Here is a 21808-nt window from a genome sequence, read left to right on the forward strand (position 1 = left end):
AGGAAAGTTTCTGTGTATGAAAAAATCTAACTCAGCGGACTTTTAAGTTTAAAAGGGGCTCATTTGTATTGAAAACTTCAGGCATTCACTGCACTTACTTTAGACATGACTTGCCCTGATCTCTGGCTCCTGTGCTGTAAATCCTGTCCTCGTACCAGCTGACACATACGCACTCCTCTCTTGACTGATCTCAGACCAGCTCTGGCCCTTCCAGTGTTGTGAATAATTGTGGTCTGCCTTGTAGCATGGATACACACAGTGAGGGGCTCTAAATATATCCAACTGCTGTGTCTGAAGAGCTCAGGCATGAAGATCATATATACTTACACAGTAACTCTATTACTTTGTCATCTATTGTGAGTGTATGTGAGACTCTCTGTCCCTCAAATTTACATTTAAGGCTTTTATCTGACATATTTATCAGGGCCAGCATTTAAATAAGCTCTTCTGAGTTGAGTCCCTGTGTCTCTATGTCCTTTCTCTTATTATTTTAGCATATTAGGCATTCAAATATCATTTTTTATGCAGGTTGTGTCACCACAGAAAGATTAAGTGGGAAAAATGGGCACACATGACTAGATAAAGCAACAAAAAAAGGCAGAAATGTATCATAAAGATGACAAATAAGTGCATTAAATGTATCTTTTAAAATGCAGATCTTCCTAAGTGGCTACAAATCATTTGAGCTCCAGTATTACGTTTGGGTTTCAGCGCACATTCCTTGGTCACCTGTTTTCTCTTAGCAGCACATGTCAAAGAGTGAGTGAAGATAAACCCAGCTGCTTTTCGTATTCATTTCAGGCAGCACTTAGCGTCCCCTTTTAACTCCAGCCAGCCTTCAACTTTAAGCTCTCAGATCACCACAGGCCGATATGAAAATAAACAATTTGTAGTATAGCTGATGACGCCTGGAAGCATTGGCATATTTAAGAATGCCGCATAAATCTTCCCTAATGGAGCAAAAGGAAATTATAGACTTATTGCAGCTCAAGTGGGCAGGTAATTTCTCAACAGTTGTTATTCAGCAATCCCACAGAGCAGCCACAGACGTAGACTGCAACACTATTCTATTTTCCACCAGCAGCAATCTGTCTTTCACTCAAAGATGGTATTGTATTCATCCCGCAGTGCCGTGGAAAGCCCCTCTCCCTCCTCCTCCTCCGGCCTGCACAATGAGACAAGGGTCAGCCTGTCTTTCCTCCACTGTGTTTTTGATTCACTTCTCCTTTAGGAAAATGTTGTGTAAACTCTGACCTCCAGCAGTGACCTTTTAAACCCACCAGCACCACCTACATGAGAGCTCTTAGCCAGCATTAGAGGTAACTCATTTACAACAGGGCTAACATAGAGGACATCAGGGTCATAACCTCATTTATATTTCTGACAGTTTATGGGTTGACAAGAAATTGGCATTGCACTTGTGTGCAACTGATATTTTGTTAAAGTAATGCAAATCAAAAGGTGTTCATTTTTCAACAAATTATTACATTAATTAAATCTGATGTATTTCCTATTACAGTTATATCAAAGTCATAAAGAGGGTTTATAAACGGACAACTACATGCTGAGTAGATATTAAAGCCATATTTTGACACTTGTCTAGCATCATTTTGTAGTGGAAGAATTTTTCGGTTTCTTTCCATGCATTTCAGAAGGATACGTGTTATTTCATTTATGCCATAACTGTTCAGTATACCCCTGGGTGGTTTAACCTACAAATATGCATCACAAATAAGCCTTTTTCTGAGTGTTTGTTTCAATTGTACCTTCTTCAGAGTAAAAATCGTCTTTAATTTTCTACATTTCTCCCAGAAATGTAGCAACATAACATGTAACATAATGACCAGTTGTCACACACGTACTAGTCAATATTTGTGTAGGGTCACCCAGGTATATTTACAGCCACCTAAGGGTATTTTCTAATCATTTTTCTGTTATTTTTTTCATTCAAATGCAAAAGAGACATCCACCAATGGGGTGTGATGTCTCATGTAAAAAAAAAAAATCTAATATTTCAACATTTTTCTGCAGCTTCTTGCTGCCAGTATTATCATTTGAGTGTTTTTTTTTTTATAAAATATACATTTGATTAATACTTTTAAAACAGAAGAAAAGTCAAAAATTAAGCAAGCATTTAAGTGATGCACTATTTTTTGTTTTTATGCCAATATTTAGAGATTAGTTTTAGCTGATACTGATATTCAAATATGTAAAACTGAAGTCCTTTGAACACACTTTAACATATAAGGAAGAACAAAGAAAAAGACTTTAACTAGTGTAGGTGTGATGATCCAGCCTAAAACTTGACAAACTTCCAAATGGCAAAAACTGACAGTAATCTGCTGATATTCACAGCCAAAAATATTGTTTGCAGATATCAGCATAATATCTGCCAGTACTGATATCAGGCCAAAATTATCTGTGGGAAACAGTGAATAAAAAATACACATTTTTAGATATATATAATAAGATATTTGGGCCTTTTAGGGATAGACAACAACCAAGTATGCATGTATTAATGTAGGCACTTGGGTTTTACTGAAAGATTTTTTTCATAATTTACATCTCTTGTATTTCAAAGTCTAATATTTGCTCCTCTTGCAGCAGAGTAATAAGCTAACTTTAAAAGCTACTCCAAAGATTATAATAATAAAAAGGATTTACACTATGATGAAGGACTGTGATTATCATTTACAGCTGTAATATGACATTACACATGTTTTTGGCCCTCCCTGTATCTTTCATGACCATCCCAGTTTTTAAGTGATCAATGCTTTAATATTTTTATGTTCCATGCAGGCCCTGCCAAAAAACTGACTCCCCCCCTAACAGATACAGTTCATGGTTCCTCCTTAAATCTCATTTTATTAATATTAATGTATGTAACTAAACTCTCATGTTGACTTTACACTTAAAAGAACGTGGTCTTCAAATGCAACATGTAAAATCATGTTGTAAGGTCATGCAGGAAAGACATGCCGTTCATGTGGTAACTGTATGGCAACAGCAACATGGAGCCCAAAAGAGACTGTTGAGAATATAATCACGTTACATCTCCATGACCAAAGAAAGGCTGTTGCAGCATGGCTTTTACAGGTTGCAGTATGGTCAACTTTTTATTAAACATTTTATAAAATTAAGAAAAAGTGCTAAATGTAAGTATATCAACTTACCATCCACTTGGGCCGTTGGCTGTCTATTCTGAAAACATCAAACAACTCTTGAACAATATTAGAACATGTTCTTAGGCCAGGAATAAGTTATGAGAATATGAATATACAATCATGTGCTAAGTTTTATGGATTTAGAGTGCTAAGGATTCAGAGGTGTCGACACATGTTGACAGATACGTCACAAAGCAGCCGAGGTCAGGCTTAACAGCATTTCTTTTGTCCAGGCTTTTTCAGCCCCCGTGATAGGCCCAGAAACCGTGGGTAGTTTTCAGGCCCTTGGAACATCCACGACGGGGCTCTTGGCAACCCTACAAGCCGCCCAGACAGTACCTTAGGCCATGCTTACTCCCCACATCCACTCCTTATCTTTCACCTGCATGCTTGTCTAGTCTTATTAAGATCCCATGCCCTGCATTTATTTGCGAGGACATCCAGAGCACGACTGGGGTTGTGTCAATCCTTCTTCCTGCTTGTTGGTGCCCTCAGGCGGGCTTACTCGCCATTACACACTTTTTTTTTTTTTTTAAGCTCCGGTTTTTGGCCAAAACATGTCTAAAAGTTCTGCACTGTACTGTATATGCTTGGTATTGGTGCAATATCTGTTCTTCTGCCTCAAATGATATATTTTTCAATTTATGCATACCATTTTTACCACTATTGAACCACTACTTTTGTACCAATTTATGCCACTTTTAACCCATTTTTGCAGTTCTAAAATTATTTATCCCTTAAAGTTGTTTCAGTCCTGATTACTTAATTCTCTGGCACTGATGTTTGTATACATCATGGCTTTTCTACTATGTCTGACATTTCTTTCCAAATCGTTGCATAAATACGCCTATCCACAATTGTTAACATTAGCAAAAAGTGCAATTCTGATTCAGGAAAAGGGGTTTCATTTTGAAAAGGGCTATGTTGCACTACAGCGTAAATATATTAACAAATATATACTTTACTTTACCATCACTATGATTTCCCTCATCTCTACTGGCCCCTCATTTGGCTGGGCCCCAGAAAACGCTCCCCTTTATCCCTCTTATAGGCAGCTTTGAATCTAGACCAGTGATACTCAACGTGTGGCTCTTGACCCACATGTGGCTCTTTTGTGATGATTTGTGGCTCTTATATGTTATAATTTAAATATTATTCTTTTAAACTTTGACCTCATAAATTGTCAATGGCAAGTCACATTAATCAGGTTGTTTCCCACATGCATACAGTAGGTTTTAATGGTCAAACTTAATTGTCAACATTTATTTTTTTTTCTGTGTATTTCCATTGCTCTTATTTGCAATTTTTGTCAAATTTTTTTTTTTACATTTTTTTGCCACTTTTAATCCATTTCTGCTGTTTTTAGCCCATTTTTACCACTTCTTTTATGCACTTTTTGAACATTTCTGCCAGTTTTATCCCATTTTTACTCTTTTCATGAGTTTTAGCCACTTTTATCCTGCTGCTTTGCAATTTTTCACCCATTTATATTCTGCCTTTTGCATTACATGCCACTTTTACCCCATTTTGCCTCTTTGTGACAACCTGTAACTGAATTTTTTGTGACTTTGCACCCATTTTGCAACTTTTCATCTAGTTTTCTCCATTGTATACCTATTATGCCCCTTTCCTCTCCATTTTTTGCCACTTTTAATCGATTTCTGTTGCTTGTAGCATATTTTACCACCTCTTGTTGCCACTTTTGCCCTAATTCATAAGCTTTCGCCACTTTAATCCTGCTTCTTTGCAATTTTTCGCCCATTTAAACTGCCTTTTTGCCATTTAATGCCAATTTCACCCCATTTTCCCACCTTTTACCCATTTCAGTCAGTTTTCACCATTTAGATTGTGGCTCTTGCGATCTTGCGATGGCATTTTTCAACAATTTTGCTCTTTGGTTGAGTAACACTGACCTAGACTATGGCTACCGCATAATTGATGCACACCTTTAATGACTTAAATGACCTGTTTAGGCTCCTTGAAGCACGAGACCACAATTGCCTACCTTTGCCTAATGGTGAACGCCTTCGACTGTGTGCGTCTTCCAACATTTTGTCGTTAATGACCTATTTCTGTGGTTTTTAACGTACCATCATTTTTTAAAGCTTTACTTTTACGTGTAAAATATATGGGGGAAAAAACCTTTTCATTGCAATATTGTCTCTTTAAAAGAAGTTAAAGCTCTGGGTTCTTCTTCCACCTCTTGGTCTCTCACCACCTCCACCGCCTCCCCCTGCAGGCTGTACCTCCCCCTGTCTGTTGATAACACAGCCCGGAGAGGTTTGAATCCAGTCTCTGGCCCCAGCCGCCATGCTGAGCTGAGAGAGAGCCACTAACCAAACTTTGTCACGCTGCTGCTCCTGCAACGACGCCCGCTCATCTCCGTACGCGCCGGGACAAAGAGGAAAGCGTCCCCACGGTGAGTACGCCGCACTCTTTAGCTGTGGCGCAGAATGAAATTAGCGCTAGCTTAATTTTGAACGAAACGTGGAGAGTTTCTGCGGAGTTATTTGTGTCCCTGCTGCTCGTATTCATGCGTGCTGTCGCGGACTTCAAGCTCAGCTGCACTTGTTGCTCCGAAGCTCAAACCCTCACTGAGCCAAGAAAGAAAGACAAATGCTTGACTTTTATTTTCAACTTATTTCAAAGGACTACAATATTTGGTAATACTTTCCCGCGTTTTGAACGTTTAATCACTTTCGCGCGACGTTTTCAAACCGAAAAGTTGACAGATAAGATGTTAACCGGACGGCCGAAAGTTCAAGCAGTCCCTGTCTGTCCTTGAAGCGCTAAATAACTCGTGTATATAATATTACTCTACCACCAGCCGTGCTCACACCAATCTTTTTAAAGATTAAACTCCCCTTGCACTTTCAAAATGCCATTCTGGCACCCAGAGGTCATTCAGGGGTTTCTACCCTTGGCATGCATAAATCAAGGGTGCTCTTTCACTACAACAACAAAAGCTTTTTATTGACACGTAACCACAGTTTATATGAAGGCTGGCTGGAGCATCCAGACCTGCAGCATGGCTCTCAGACTGTGTTTTGTGCAGAGTGACCTGGCTGTGCCTGTACAGGAGGAGGGCAATGCAGTGCAGCTGGGGCTCATCAGAGGATGCTCATAAACCTTTCACCTGCACGCTTGTCTGGTCTTAGTTTGTCTTATGTGGACTGGAGGGTGTAATAAGAAGTTATGGAGCTGCTTTCTGTCTCATCATTTGCCCTCTGGCCTGGCCAAGTGAACTCTTGTCCCTCTGTGTGACTTTCTTGGCTCTGTGCAGTATAATTCAAACCACACTATCATCACTGCAGTCGCTTGGCCTTCCTTAAGCTTAAAGTGACGTGTAGGTTCAAGGACTGTCTGTGTCTGCTTACATGGCAAAATTTGTGTGCAACTAGTTTTTGTTTTAAACTGTTGATGAACTTATAAAGAGAGTTTTATGGTACATTTTTTTACTTTTCATTGCCCAAACAGTTCAAAATACAAAGACTTTATTATTGGTCCGGCTAATTTTCTTGCAAAGCTTCAAAAGTTTGATGTTTGGTTGGCATTTATTGCCAACTCTTGACTAGTCTGTCAATTGTTTTGCATGTAAAGTATCAGGATATGTAGAAAAAAAATCCAACTTCGAGTGTCATTATTATTAAAACTCAATGTTTTCTTGTTTCATTTAACTCAAGACTCAATACCAGAGGAATTTAACATTTTCTTCAGTGTCAGACAGAAGACGTAACACATCACTATGGCAATAAGAGTGTAAAGGTTCACAAGTATCACAGTTTGGTTCATGTTTTTAGGTCACATGTAGGGTTGGGTATTGTTTTTTTTTTCTGATACTGGTGCTTAATTGATACTTTCTATATGGTGCTGGTGCTTGACTCAAGGCTTTTGAGAGAAAAAAGATTGTCAACACAGAGATTAAAAGCTGTCTGGGTGTCATACATTATTTGTAGAAATGTCTTTGACGGTGTCAGTCGAACATGGGATCAGAAAAGGAACCCTGTGTAACTTAACACAGAAATCAAACTAATTCCATAACGCATCTCTTACATTAGGTGGCAGGGTATCGAATTTAAGTATTGATATCTGTGTTGTAATTCAGTCTGGTAGGTATCGGCTGTGTTGGTGCCGGTACTATGCCAGTACCGGTTTTCGATACTTATCCCTGGGCACAGGACGTACAGGTTCGGTTCATCTGTAAAAAAGCACAAAGTTCCAGTTTTATAATTTTTGGCTTCCCTCATTTATCAAAATAGCCTAGAAAAGATGTTAAAAATTGTAGATAAAGTTGTGTTTTAGGGCGATCTATGGTTTATGAAGTGTCATGACACCGTGACACAGTTCTAAGTAGCCGGTGCAGCAGTTACTCATGAAAAATCAGTTAAGGACCCCAGGCCAGTTGTTGTAAACACAGGATGGGACGTGAGCTTGAACAGAGCACCACTTGTAGCTGTAGTTCTCTGCTTCGTCGTATCAGCGCGTAGTGGCAATGCCGTTAATGTCTTAGACGCGCTCTGTTTTCACATCAAGGAGAAGCCGGCAGGTCTCGCTCCTCTGCTGCTGCTTTTGCTGTCCAGCTTTTCTTCTTTGTAATTTTTGTTCTGCCTGCTTCTTCCTTTTCTTGCTGGTTGTTTAATGACAGTTGGCAAACACAAGCATTGCAGCCCCCTAGATTGGCGGATAAACACTGTCATAAGTCAATGCATTTTTCACTCCTTCTTGAAGTATTTGTCATGTGACTACATGCACCAAACCAACACAGTTGGGACAAATACAGATACCATTACACTCCTAATGGCAAGTTAAGTTGTTACTAGGGCTGTCATCTTTAATGCATTAATGGTGGCACAATTAAGGTCCATAATTACTGCACTGACTTTTTTTAAACTTCATTTATTGCATTCTGTATTGTCCCTTTTAGCACACATCAGTTAAACCACTTCAGCGTCTCCTTGCAGCCAAAATAAATCCAACACTGCTTCTTAATGAACAAGTCAGAGGTCATCTGCACCTTCTGATATCAGTCTTTTACTTTTATATTGATCCTGTCTCTCCTTTTCAATCCATAACAAAATTCTTTTTTCCATGGTTGTGATGATGCCATCGTCTTTGATCAGAAGAAGTTCCTTACTTTCTGTCAAAATAAAAAGTCAGGTCTGTAATGAAACAGGAAGTCAGCTACCCTTGGTGAAAAAAATCCAAAATGAAACAAAACGGTTTTGGATGGGAAATAAGCAGAAGTTTGAAAATTGGACCACAAAAAAAGGAGAGACTTAATGCAGTTTTTAAAGAAATACAGTGCCTCACAAATTTATTAGACCACCTGTCATATTTGTCTCAAAAACCATCCAGCATCATGAAGTGCTTTAATGCGGACTCTTTCATTTTCAGTGAGCTCTCCACGTTTTACCATTTTGAACAGGAATGAGGAATTTCAAACTGAATTCACCCAAATTTGAGCCGGCTCACTGGCCTTCTCTGAGAAGTCAGAAATTAATCAAGCATAACATTCAAGCACTAAAAATCATTTTCCCATTCAGGGATGCAAGTAAATAACTATAATTTGACATATTAATCAAGAAATAATAATGTGCTTTACTTTTTTTTCAGTTTTTTTGTAAATCATTAAATTTGAAAATTCATGGATAACAATAATGATTATATTTTAGCATTAAAAATATCATTTGGGTTAAAGAGCTTCTTCATATTGGTGTATTAACCATTGCAGAAACATAAAATATGATTTTGGTACTTACCAATGCTGTTAATTGAGGGCAGCTGTGGCATAAACCTTACTTTGGTTAGGGTTAGGATGGTCTAATAAATTTGCTAAGCACTGTATATTTTTGACTGGTCTAGTTTTATCGTCATATCATTGTTGTTGGGTTATGATTTTGCATGTTCATGAAATACGAATATTGCAGTGAATATCAAACAATAACATTGTTACTGCATATTGTAGAAGTAAATGGGTAAATGAATAAGTGCAGATTAGAAGGAGGCACAACAGTGAGGGTGAACTGGTTGAAAGTTTCAGTGTATGCTGTTCCCTTGAAATGTCCAATGACATTAAATTGGTGTGTAAATAAATCCAAAGATAAAAGCCTAAACATGTGACTTATTTATCCATGAAATAATTTACGACTAGTAGGCTATGAAAGTCATAATTTTCCCTGAGCAAACTAAAGAAGTGCAGCACTCCCTTTTCCCCAGCTGCTCTTAAACATGTCACATAGGCTGGTGAATTAATCGATCAATGATATAAGTGCAAACGCCCCTCACATTACATACATACAGGCGTAGTTTACATTGCATGAGCACTGTGGAATTTCTGAACATGCCACTCATTTGGTTTGTCCTTAAACACAGCTGTTGTGTTTTCTAAATCTGTTTTCCACAGCTTCATTAGTGACATTAACCGGGCCTGCCTCTCCCTCCGCTTCGCTCAGTGCTCCACCAAAATGCCCGGCCTGTGACATCCCTTTCCCCAGCGGCCTCAATAAGTCATTCTTCTGCCTCATCGAGTTTGATTCCACAGGTCCTTGCCTGGGTCACATTAGGCATGGGGGGTGCAGCAGCTCTGCTCTTGTCAATATGGCGAGCTGGCTGGCGCTTCGGTGTCACCCGGGCAGGCCAGAATCATGTCAGTCAGACCCTCAGGGGGGACCCGGAGAACTGGCCAGGACAGGATATTGCTGTGTGATCATTCACCAGCTGCAGACAAATCATTAAACCACAGGCTGCGTGCTGCAGAGCTGCTGACTTTTCCCTGGGTTTTAGAGGTGATGTTTTGTAAGGTGGTCATTTCTTCATGTTGGCTCTGGTCTTGCTTTTGGATGTATGTTTAAATATTGGAAATGCATCGTTCTGTTGTTAAGTAGGCCGATTTCGAACTTTTCCTTTGTGTTGTGGAATTTTTCTCCACTACCTGCTTTTTATTGGAAGAGATCTATGAACACATGAAGCTTCTAGGGGCTTTCCATTTTTAGAAGGCTAATTAGTCTATTTATACCACATATGTGTCTGTATTTAGTTTGTTTGAATGTTATCAGTGGGGTTCTGCCTTCAAGTCTCTCTTTGTCTCTCTCCCACATTCATTGGAAGCACAAGATTCACATGTGCTAAATGAAATTAAACTGAACGCTCTCGCTTGTTAAAGATAACCAATCATAAGCACGCAAGCTCTTCTTTGGAGTCCTTTTTGTCCTTATCAGTAATCAGTTTTAAATTGGTGGGAAATAGAAAATCAGTCTAGAACCGCATGTCTGAAAGAGAGCTTTGTTTTAAACCTGAACTTTGTGCAGAAATGGCGCTTGTTCTGGATGTCAGGGGTTATTTACTTGGATGCCTTGTTTGGGTTTCAGAATAAGCCTGGGCTGTTTGTCAAATTTGTCTCTTGTAAAATGTTAGAGTGGTGAAATTGGTTCTAACTGGAGGGCAGCCAGTGCTGCATACACCCTGGGTCTTTTAAATCCAAATGCAATCATTTGCCCACCTTTAAGGAGACCCCTTTTTGGAGGACTTCACGTTTCTTTACATGCCTGCAGTAAGAGACTGTCAGGTAATTGAATAAAACCTTCAATGGATTCCAAGGTGACCATTCATGAGCCATCAGAGGCTTTCTTCTTATTCCCCCTCCGCTGGGTTTGGTCGTCAGTCTGTTCCTCTGGTAGAAAAAAGCTGAATTACCTGCAAATTGTCTTGGCTGTGGTGCTTTACCTCATGCTGTGAGGTCACTCTAAAAGGTGCCACTTCTTCAACAGGGACACAACGCATCCTTATTGTTCCCTGCTGCTCTATACCAATCTAATCATCAGGAATCTCCTGACAGTCGAGTCAGCAAACAAGACTCACACTTCAATTCAAAATCAAATCCAGCACTGGGGAAAACAATCCATCATGCTGCATGCAGAAGGCAGAAAGTAGAAAAATGGCAACAAGATGTGATGCACAAGGGATGTTAATGTGACGCAGAAATGCGCAAGTTTTTGTAAGCATACGAACAGAAACAAACAGATTTTAATGGGTAAAAGTGGTTCCTGACAAGAAACTAAAGAATTTGAAAGCATCTTGGGAAATGTTTAGGATTTTGAGGCATTGAGCATATGCATTTCTTTATGTTTTTAGTTGAACTGAATGTTTGTAACTCATGAATGAGAACATGACTTTTACTGAAAGGTGTCAAGCTCTGTTTCACAACAGTTGGAGTCTGATTTAATACATCCAGCATGGCTAATGCTGCAAACAATTCAGAAAGTGCAATGCAGATTTTTATGGAAAAAATAATGCAACTTAATAGAGGTGGGACATGATGTTCAAATATTCAAATAGTCATTGATATATAAAAATTCAAAGAGTCATGCAGCTTTAATCTCATCTTAAAATAGATATGGGCTCAGCAAGGCTAAATAAAATCCTGCACTGTTAGAAAAGCATGGCAGATTTTGTCAGGCTACTTCTGGGCACATTTTTGTCGTGCAGTGACTCCACACCAGACATGACAACTAATAAAACAGAGACAGGAAAATATGATGAGTCATACCTTGCCCTTGCTTCCTCTGTGCAATGATGGGTGATAAAGAGAGACCCAAGCGCCATCCTTTTGTAGAACATTGGTTCCCAACCTGGGGTCTGGGACCCCATTAGGGGGGCGACTGTGATTTCAAGGGGGATGCGAGGCTCTGTCTGCTCTGAGGTTGCCAACATTAGATCCACTCGCACTAACTAAAATCATGATTAAACACTCACGAATAGTTCATGCAAAGGTCCCTTGATAAGAAAACCTTTTGTGGGGATGTTTTATAGAGATTTGAACAATGAAACCTTTAGAATTTGATGTTAATTTTTGACATCCATGTATCACCTTTGGCTTGTATGGGTCCTTAGGGTCTTCAGCTCCTCTACAACACAAGTAAGGGGGGCTCATAGGAAAAAAGGTTGGGAACCACTGGTGTAGAATACGTTGGAGAGGGGTCAGGCGAGAAAGTATTTTCATCTACATAAGAAGGGGGACTGGCACCACTCTATTTAACTAAGAAACAGTCAATTTTACTTAACAGTGTTCATTAAACAATCCCTTTTACTTGACATTCTTGAGCACAATGGAGCTTTTCTTCAGTTAAAAGTAGCTTCAGCTTAATGTTTTTGCCAGTTACATTTTCATTCCAGTTCTTTCTTCTGTGACAGTATTAAGCTAATGAACCTAGACATACATCCAGGTCCATGGTCTATAGCACTGATTGTCACCTGGAGGGGTGACACCCAAAAGTGGGTCACGAAGCCATTTTCAGTGGGTTGCAGATGTGTGCCTGGTAGAAATTTGAGGCAAAAAAGTCGATGATGTGCTTTTATTTTGAAGGATATGTCTCTTCCCTTTCTTTCTATACATCTTTTGTTCCATCTCTAATCCAAATGGCACCATTTTTCATTGAAAACACTTCGGTGTGATTGTGAAATGTAAGAACTTGGGGTCAGGATTTGCTGTCAAAGAGATGGTGGTGGGTCCCGGTTGAGAATCCACTGGTCTATAGCATCAACTGTTGGCCCGGGGGCTATGTCAGGCCCCTTAAGCTTCCCCTCCATCTCCCAAAAGATTATTAAATTCATAAAATGTGAAAGGAAAAAAGATGTTGTGGTTTTAGGTTATCTTTCATCTTTGAATCCCTGCAGCTAAATCACCCCCAAAAAATGATCAATACTGAAACAGACTTATCAGGAACGTTTTCTGTTTTTACTGAAATCCACCTGTCAGCCATTGCTAGTGAATATTATTGTGGGATAAACGCATAAATTAAATCTGAAGTTTTCTGTGTTACCTTTCCACTTCGGGCTCTTTGAGAGTGCAGTTTTCCCTGATGGAGAATCTACAGACCTGTTTCCTGCACATTTTGCACCAATCATGACACATGACAGTCCCAGAAATATGAATCTAAAAAATCTGAATCACACCCTTGTGGCTGGCTGCAGTATAGGTGACAGGTTCTGATCTCACAATTAAAACCCAAAAATTAAAATCCAATAATTTTAATGAAAGCTTTAATTTCCTTTTATTATATTTGAAAATTCATCCTCTACAGCATCTGTCTAGACAAAATCTGCTCCTTATGTAAATGTAGTTGATGACCCCTAGTCTATCGTAATTCAGCACAGTATGGATGCTGTCTTTTAACATAAATCTGTGTTAATAATGTGAGTTGTTTTGTCTGTTTTTATCATCACTTTAGTCTTTAGTCACCGGGGTTGTCTACCAGGTTTAGGTGTATATTGTAGTTGAATGAGGCTTCAGATTTGTCTATAAAGCCAGAAGGGTGAGGTTTTTGTTATTTGAATTTTGATGAAGTAATCATAAAATTGTTTGTGATGCTTGATTGATCAACTTTGCTTGAAATGGCCTTGCCTACAAATTTTGGCCACGAGGTTTCCGAAAGCAAGACCAAACATCAGCCACATTAGCACAAATAGAAATGACTGGCCTTGCTCAGAAAAGAAAAGAGTAGCTCAGTGCAGCAGAAGAAGAATAAATGAATGGGAAGTCGTTCATTGTTTGGACTGTGATCTTTAGTCTTTGAAACTATGAACTACGACCATGGGCTAGTTCATTTTAATCTGCTTGAACTGAACTTTGAGCCAGCACTTCAAGCAATTAACTCTTTCTAAGTTTACATAATGATCTTAAAGTAATTCAGGCACATATTTACAGCTCTTAACTCTGGCGTTTCAGCTGGATCATTACCTTAAGAAATACAAGCTGCAGAGGAAAGAAACAAATAGACTGACAATATCAGATTCTTTCTTAAATATTTTTTCCCTCTGTTAGAAATGAAGTGCTAATGTTTCATGGTTTTGGCTTGTTTAAATGTCCGTTTCCTTCTTGTGGGTGTGGTTTAGAGCATGGCTAATGTGCTCCATCTCTATTGGTTGTCATGTTTTTAGGAAACAAGGTAAGCGAGAGTGATGTACGACTTGCAGCCTGCTCATTGTTTTGGCCCTGCAGGAGTGAAAGGGCAGCGGTCAGAGGTCAGCCTGCTCTGCTCTGATGTTGAGGTGTGCTGCATAGGCTCTAAGAAACGGACATCTGGGGCCACAACCCCCACCTCTGTCTGAAACGCACAACCCAGACCTCCCCCTGCCACACCCCAGTGGTACCCCAACACCCTCAGGCTGGAATAATTTCCTACCAGCAAAGACGGGAGCAGCATCTGGCCATGTCGCAGCAGCAGACAGTGGCATGTGTAGGCACTTTATGCCTTACTGGCCATGCATAATGCATCGCTGCATTCCAGAGATGTCTCAGCAAAATTGTCTCATGATTGAATGGTGGTTTGAAATCAGAAAACACTGGATGTTAAGCTTGGTTTCCTGTTTTTCTTTGTTTCATGTGTTCGGTAACCATAAAGGTAAAGAAAGCCCACACCCTGTAAAGCTATACTCCTCTTAGGTTATGAGAGTGATCAAAAGGAGGCTCTGGTGTAAGCATGCCATTGTTTTGAAGTGCTGGCAATAACTGCTGTTATGAAAACTGTACAGGAAATCCATCAAGATTCCCAAGATGCTGCACCCATTTTCTATTCTTCACAGAGAGTGCAGGAAGCTTACTGATGCGCCGCTGCAGCGCTGCTATCGACAGCTTACTTGATGTTTTGAAAAGGTTCCCAGTGTTGTGCGGCTGCAAGCACGGAGCTGGAAGGGAATGGAGAGTGGAGCGAGACTACATACAGTACATTCTGTTACTGTGCAGAGATATCACTGTGTGACACAGCTCAACACAGAACGTGCTCTCTGTGTTTGTGCAACTTTTGACTATAATTTAGCATGTTAGTGGTCAAACGATACCAGTGGATGGTTTTGCATATCAGGACGTTGGATAACTGGAGCTTTATTTGTATTCAGTAGATTTTTATCAGCTTTCTTTCATCTGCTCGCTGTTGGATGGCTCGCTGTTTGCATAGTGAGAAATAAGATCCAACACCATGATCCATTGCCTGAGGCCGTAAACTGTCTTAGCAGTTAAACGCGCGTTTGTGTGCTGATAATTTAAAGGTGCAGCTGGGGGAATGAAAATTCTTCCTTCACGGAGGCTTTAATGAACGTTTTGTTGGAATTCTTAGAAGGAAATTTTTCATACAGTATCACAGATTTACTGTTATTGTTCTCATCATTTATACTGCCTTACAGGTCTAAATGAGATAAACATCAGCTGATGTTATTGGTAGCTATCAGCCTATCACAGATTTGTAATATATATGTTTTGCAATACTTGCTGATATGCTGATACTTCTTTGAGGGACATATAAGGCAGTAAACACAAATTAAACAGAGCATTTCCTGATTGTTTGCATACACAGTGAAGTCAAGCTACAGTGACGGTTCAGTTAGACCATTTAATAGGACTGCTGTACTCTTCCCCATATGCAAACATCAGGGAGAATAAGTTTGCAAGTATGACAGACTTTTCTACAGTAGGCATTGATGAGCCCCTTTTCAGCTTCTTAATATTTGACCTTCTAGTTTGCATGTAAGTTAATGTAAAGAACCAACAGACAAGTAAGAAGGCAGAAAACTAGTTGCATGTGTAGCAGTGAATGCTCACCATTAGGCCTGGGCAATATGGCCTAAAAATCATATCACGGTATTTTTCTTGCCTTTGACAATAACAGTATTATATCACAGTATTACAAAATTAAAAAGAGATAATGCTTATTAATCCAAATTCAAGTGTTATTAACCCTTTACTCCCCTTAAAACAAGCCTTTGATGGCATACTTAATTTATCTCTAAGTATAGGAACACAGAAAGCATGTTTTATGTGTTTTTTAAGTCTCTCTAGGTTTACTTCTAACTTCACTCCAAGTTTAACATTTCATCTCTAACATGATGAGGTGTGTTAAGCTGCTAATGACCTGAACACATTTCCTAGTGAAGGCGTTCACAATAAAAGCGTTTCAGAAAAATAACAGCCGCAGACTTTTATTTTGGAGAGCTTGACGGAAGTATTGTGTTTAGCATTGAGTTAGCTTAGCTTATCGGAGAATACGGCTAGTTTAAAGGAGCTTTTCTGACCTCGTTTAACATCGCAGCCTGGATCTTTGACTCACTGTGGACTTAGAAAAGAAAGTCATAAGTTAAAATAGACTTTTAAACGGTTGTTGATGCCGTTGTAAGAGGAAGAGCTGCAGCACTGGGCTCTGACCTGCCAAAGCAGAACTTAGCTTGTGTTACGGCCCCAGGCAGGATGACAGAAACGGCAGCTGACTTTGTTGCGGGACAGCCGTCAAACTTTGAGAGGAAGAAACACGTGTTTTAGCCTGCTAACTGTGCCTAGTTACAGCGGCAAGAGTCCTTCACATTCGGTTAGTTACCTAGCTACACGTAATGCTGGAGCTTAACGTGCTATTGAGTAGACTCAGCTGTGCTGTGTGTCACAAATCACTCTATCCGCCAGCTGTGGGAGCGCATATGCCTGGTGCGTGCATCACAGCACAACATAGGCATTTAAAGCGGTGATGACGGTGTTGCAGAAATCCATTCTGTGGCAAAAAATTTACTGGTTCACCGCCCACCTCTACTCACCATGCTTATACCTTCATCTTGTTTTCTTCTCTGCTTCCTTCTACATATAAATGCTGAGGGAGTTTAGGTCAAAGCTTCTGCTTAAATACCATCATGAAGGTGGTGCTGTGTAATGAGAACACTTTTATAATGAATGTCTTGAGAGTATATGCCCATTGCCACCAGAAGCACCACTGCCTGTGTGTGAAGATGCTTTAAAAGTAATTTCACTAACAAAGACCACACTAGTCAGATATTAGTTTGAATAGTTTAATATTGAAATGATGAAATGGTAAAGTAATGGAGGGGTGTAGTGATGAGGGTTGAGGGATGAGGGGAGCAAAGGTTACATTTATAAGTAACTGAGCTGATGATGTCGAGATGATGTGGGCTTTCTTGAGCTCCGAGTTTGTATTGGGTGATTTTTGAACACTTGGCAGTAATATTCCAATAAAGTTTGAAATGCACTTGGTGGCACAGCATTGTGCAGCATGCTGTCAGGATTCTGCTAAATGATTCAGTGTGATCAGGCTGATTTTGTCATTGATGCTTGCATCAGAACTTTTTTTTAATTAACCTTTAACAAAACAAAAAAGTTCCTTAAGATTTATTATTGGGATTGACAGCTGTGATGTCAATGTTGATCAAAGCAATGTGCAGCCCTACTCTTTGTACCGTCCATATCAGATGTAGCAACAGTCTGAACGATTTACAGCCTAAAAATAATCATTTAGAAATCCAAACACCTGTTAGTTTGTTCAAATTAAAACCCAGATTTATTAACTATACTCTGAATGGATTTATTGTAAACTTTTCACATTGTTTTAAGCAAAGTGTATCTAAAATAATGCCAAATGAGGGTGCATCACACAGTAGTAAATACAGTGCTGAGCAGCTGGACCTGCAGCCCCCTCTCACTTGAAACCGAGGGGGGAAATCAACCCTGTGACAATAGACACACTCCCACAGACCCACATGCACAGTACCCTAACCTCAACCCCCTTCCCCCTCTTCCCTCGACTCACCCACCACCCTAAATTCTCCCTCCCCCTCCTCAGCAATTGTGTGCATTGACGCTTTCCAGAGGCGCGATCCCTGCGCTGTCGCTCTCCACCGGCTAGCAGCGATTGACTGCGGTGGCAGTGAGGGAAAGGCTGGCTGTTTTGTTTAACGGTCATACGGAGGCAGACTGCTGCTGTCATGCGTTAAAGTAACCCAGACCTCTGATGCAAGCACTGTCTCTGCAGCCTCTTGTGCTCATCTTTTCTAGTGTTTATCGAGCATAGAAGGAGAGAGAGGGAGACTGTGAGAAAGAAGGAGCATGACCGGGGGAGCAGAGAGGGAGGAGATGACAGACTAGTCGCACTGGATGATCATATTTATTTTTTTCTATCTGTCATGCAAACCTGTGGTGACTCTCAGTAATAACAGAGTGGCTGAGCTGGATTCTTCTCTCCCAACCTGCAGGATCTCCCCTCTCATATTATGGTAAGATTTACCTTGCAGACAGCCTGTGTGCGGACAGCGTGCTGACTGCTGGCATCTCGCAATGTCAACACCTCTCTCCTCTGCTGTAGCGATCAGATCTGTTTTGATGTTTACTCAGTGCAGTGGATATACAGACTCCGGTACTGGGCATGCTATTTTTACCTGAATTGCTACTGGGAGGTGAATTATTCAGTGTTTTCATGATGCATTGAGTGGGACTCTGCTGTGCTGTATTTGAGTTCATCCCACACTGTTCACTTAGGTGAGCTTTGCTTTGGATTTATAAGCTTTTATTTGAATTTTAAGGAGAAAGGGGCAATATTTATGCTGTTTATTGTGTTTTCTGCTGCTCTGTCTTACCTGTGATGGAACTATTAAGAATCAGGAATTATCAAAGATGGTTAAACTGTTTTATTTCCCTGAATTTAGCCTTATATACTGCATGTTTTAGAGGGCGATGACAACTGAATAGCCTCCCCATTGATCTGTTTTGCAATAGATTGACCTGATTCTTGAAGTTCTTGGAAATTCATGTTAATTTCTCCTAAATGTAGCTGTTCTGTTGCTGATTGTGCTCATGCTGAGAGATTTGTTCCAGCTTGTTCTTATTCCATTTGCCTATTATTCTAAGGAGTAGTCTTTCATGCTGTTGTCTTGACACTGCAGTGCTAAAAAACTGAACTTTACTGCAGCACAGAAGGATCGTTTTATCTGCTTCTCCCACTCAAGTTTCCTGTGCTCTTCATTCTCCTCCCATAATTACATAAAGCAACCCATGCTTTATCTCTTTCTGTCTTTATAGAGTATGTAGCCGCCTTGTTTTGACAAACTTCATTGGAATTCCCACCAGACGCATCCAGCAGGGGCTCCTGTAAATTTTCCTGTTCTGTTAGCACAGAGATTAATGGTTCTAGCTTCGCAGTGTAATTGAGTTGGAAATGTACAGTGTGATTTAAATCTACATTCAAGATCAAACGATTTGCAGTGTCAGTCCAGCTTTAGATGTGGAAAAGTTTGTCCTCCCCTGGCTGGCTGTTGTCAGGACTTCATAAATCTCTCCTGAGAGGGGAAGGAGTGGCGTTGCTCTCCAAGCTTTTACATTTCACATTTTCCTAGAGCGTGCACAAGTTTACTCTCCTTAACTCGGTACTGAGACATTTGTTATGTGAGGAAGGTTGTTTTGTGTCAAAGCTTGCTTTTTTCAAGAGCTAATGTACCACTTTAAAGAACATGCTTCCTCTGGCCCTGAGTGGGTCCCTATCTCTGCTGTGCCCTCGTAGAAAACTGTTGCAAATGTCTTCTGTGCATTCAGTTTTTTGTTGTTGGTCTGTCAGGAAACCAGACTTTTAAACAATGATAACATTCTAGTTTAAATGAAACAATAGAGAGAGACCTGTTTGAATCTGAGAGCAACAAATTCTGCTGCAATACACTAGAGATGCACCGGTTGCAGAAAAACAGGACTGATACTGATATAATATTTATGAAACACTGATGCCAGTGTTCTTTTCAGTGCCTCTTTTAGTGTAAAACCCAAACAATGCCAGCATTTTCTCTCATGTTCGCCAGTGAAAACACTTTAATCCCATAGATCAGTAACACATCTCTTCTCTAAATCAGCTGTTAGGTGTGCTAAATGTTAGCATTGATTTGATACCTCACAACAGATAACCCTCTGCTGCAGTCATCGGTTCATGCCCACATCATTTGCATTATATGCTGATAGCCATTGCTTGTCAATGGGCTGATATTTGCTGAAACCATTGTTAAACTGATGCGTCCGATTGTCCACCTAGCATTCTGTACATGTTAGTCTGACTAAAACTGGACATTTAAATTCTTGAAGTTGGATTCACACACCTTTATAACATAGCTGGAGTTTGATTTACTTTACTAGGGAAGCACAGATGCATTGGCAAATAATGTGGTATGGACAGATATAACCAGCATTTATCAGTTGTGTCCAATCAGTTTAATGCATGCATCTTGTATCTAGCACACCCAACTGCTGAATTTTATTTTATTTTATTTATTTATTTATTTTTTCAGAATTACTGACCTGTTGATCAAACTCTCATTTGTTTTTTTGCCCTGACACAAAATGTTATAAAAGTGGAACTCCTACACCAGAAAAAAGTAAGGATAAAACATTGGTATTTGCATCAACCATCGGCTTAATTATTATTTGAACATCTGCATCAGTACATGCCTTAAAGCCCCTGTAAAGTGAAATCCAGCTTTGTGTCTAAGGTTGCTGTAAACTTGTGAAAACACAGAGATTTATATGTGACTGAATACTTAGAAAGTTGTTCACTTCTTTCCTGGCTTGGTTTTATTTGAGCAGGACAAATATATGAGCTGAAGACATCACCAGTCTTGATGGGGAATTATCCCACCCCCTAATGCTGCAGTGATATATAGCTGTTAAGCTCAGTACAGTCTGTTTTTAGCTGATGTCACTGCCTTCATTGACAGTTTATGGCCAGGTACATGCTGTGTTTTTGTTCATAGAGAGGTGAATTTCTCAAATCTATCAGTCACAGTCACACAAAATATCTTAATAGGGAGATCTATGCCACCAAGCAGTAAATTTAATCCCCAACCCAGGTAGCTGCACATTTTTCACAAGTGGGCGTGGCTTCAGCTCATTCAACCGACACACCCACACTGTCCTAGAGCAGATTTTACTGCCTCATTTTTCATGATTTTGAAGCTTAAATTTATAAACCTGTTAGCAACTTAGCAAGGTTAACAGGAAAGGGAGCTTTTGACTGTCTACCATAGTGGACATGCTCCCATTAACAAGTAAATTTTCCTGTTGTGCATGAATACTTGGACAAGAACAGTAGTCTAATTAAATGTGCTAATAATTCTTTAACCATAGCTCAATTTAACTGTGCATGTAAACATACTTAGTGGATAATGTCTTGTTTTTAATTGCCAGAAATTGCCAGTAAACTCCTGCACATGTGTGCATTTAGACAGTGCTCTCTCTGTGCTTGCCTCAGCCTTGGGTTCAAAACGTGATGGGCTTTGGCATTTATAGATACTTCTGATTATTGAAATAAAGGAGATTGTATCAAAATTTTGTCAACCCTTTTTATGGTAAACAAAAGCATTGCATGCTTTAAAAGTGCAGGATTTGCATTTTAGGTTCAGGGTAAAAAATGCTCCTTGCTTTGCAGGAAACCCCTTCATAAATCATCATGGCAGACGGTTCCATGTTTGCTTTATAGCTCTCATACTTTGGTGGATTGCCATATTATTTGCACAGCACAGACTGTTTCATATTTTGCCAATTTCAGTAAAGTATTGAGATGACATTTGGAGTTTGACTTGTTCAGCTCCTTTAGGCATTGCTGGTGCATTTCATCCATTACATTCTTATGTACAGCAGTGCTTTTGTTTTACCCCAACAAAGAAAAATATCCGGACAACCCCTCGTGACCCAGTCACGCTATAATGTATCATTTGAATTGATTCAAGTGTGTCTGAAGGTAGCTGTCATGTTGGAGTTTTTCTTCCTTCTTCTATTTGAATTAATTTTCACAAACACAAAGGCTGAAAGGCCTGCGGAAATGGAACTAAAGTGATTACCGGAGATT

At 39.8% G+C, this 21808-nt stretch overlaps 1 protein-coding gene across 3 annotated transcripts in view; it reads left to right on the forward strand.

The window, feature by feature from the left end:
* The first annotated feature begins 5411 nt into the window (after window positions 1-5411).
* The window catches only part of sema4d (sema domain, immunoglobulin domain (Ig), transmembrane domain (TM) and short cytoplasmic domain, (semaphorin) 4D), an 85612-nt gene continuing 69215 nt past the window's right edge, over window positions 5412-21808 (forward strand). For all 3 annotated transcript variants that reach the window (XM_041810806.1, XM_041810803.1, XM_041810802.1), the window contains exon 1: window positions 5412-5583. The gene's annotated coding sequence lies outside the window, so the exon portion shown is untranslated. The remainder of the gene's footprint in view (window positions 5584-21808) is intronic.

This window comes from Cheilinus undulatus, linkage group 17, assembly GCF_018320785.1.
Source record: "Cheilinus undulatus linkage group 17, ASM1832078v1, whole genome shotgun sequence".
Lineage (NCBI taxonomy): Eukaryota > Metazoa > Chordata > Actinopteri > Labriformes > Labridae > Cheilinus > Cheilinus undulatus.